Genomic DNA, 416 nt, shown 5'->3' with positions numbered 1-416 from the left:
GTCCCCGTTTGCAACGAGTCTCCAGGTGGGCTTGAACCACCAACCTTTGAGTTATCAGCAGATGGCTCTAACCAATTGCGCCACGGAGACATGCGTAAGAACCACTACTTTGAAAGGCCACTAAATGTAAAGTCACATATGTCATTTCTACCGTCAAAGAAGAGCTATCCGTCCCCGTTTGCAACGTGTCTCCAGGTGGGCTTGAACCACCAACCTTTGAGTTATCAGCAGATGGCTCTAACCAATTGCGCCACGGAGACATGCGTAAGAGACCACTACTTTGAAAGGCCACTAAATGCAAAGTCACATATGTCATTTCTAAAGTCAAAGAAGAACTATCCGTCTCTGTTTGCAACGCGTCTCCAGGTGGGATTGAACCACAACCTTTGAGTTATCAGCAGATGGCTCTAACCAAT

Source organism: Clytia hemisphaerica, unplaced genomic scaffold, assembly GCF_902728285.1.
Source record: "Clytia hemisphaerica strain Z4C2 unplaced genomic scaffold, Clytia hemisphaerica genome assembly, whole genome shotgun sequence".
Taxonomy (NCBI): Eukaryota; Metazoa; Cnidaria; class Hydrozoa; order Leptothecata; family Clytiidae; genus Clytia; species Clytia hemisphaerica.
Note: the sequence above shows the minus strand (reverse complement) of the source record.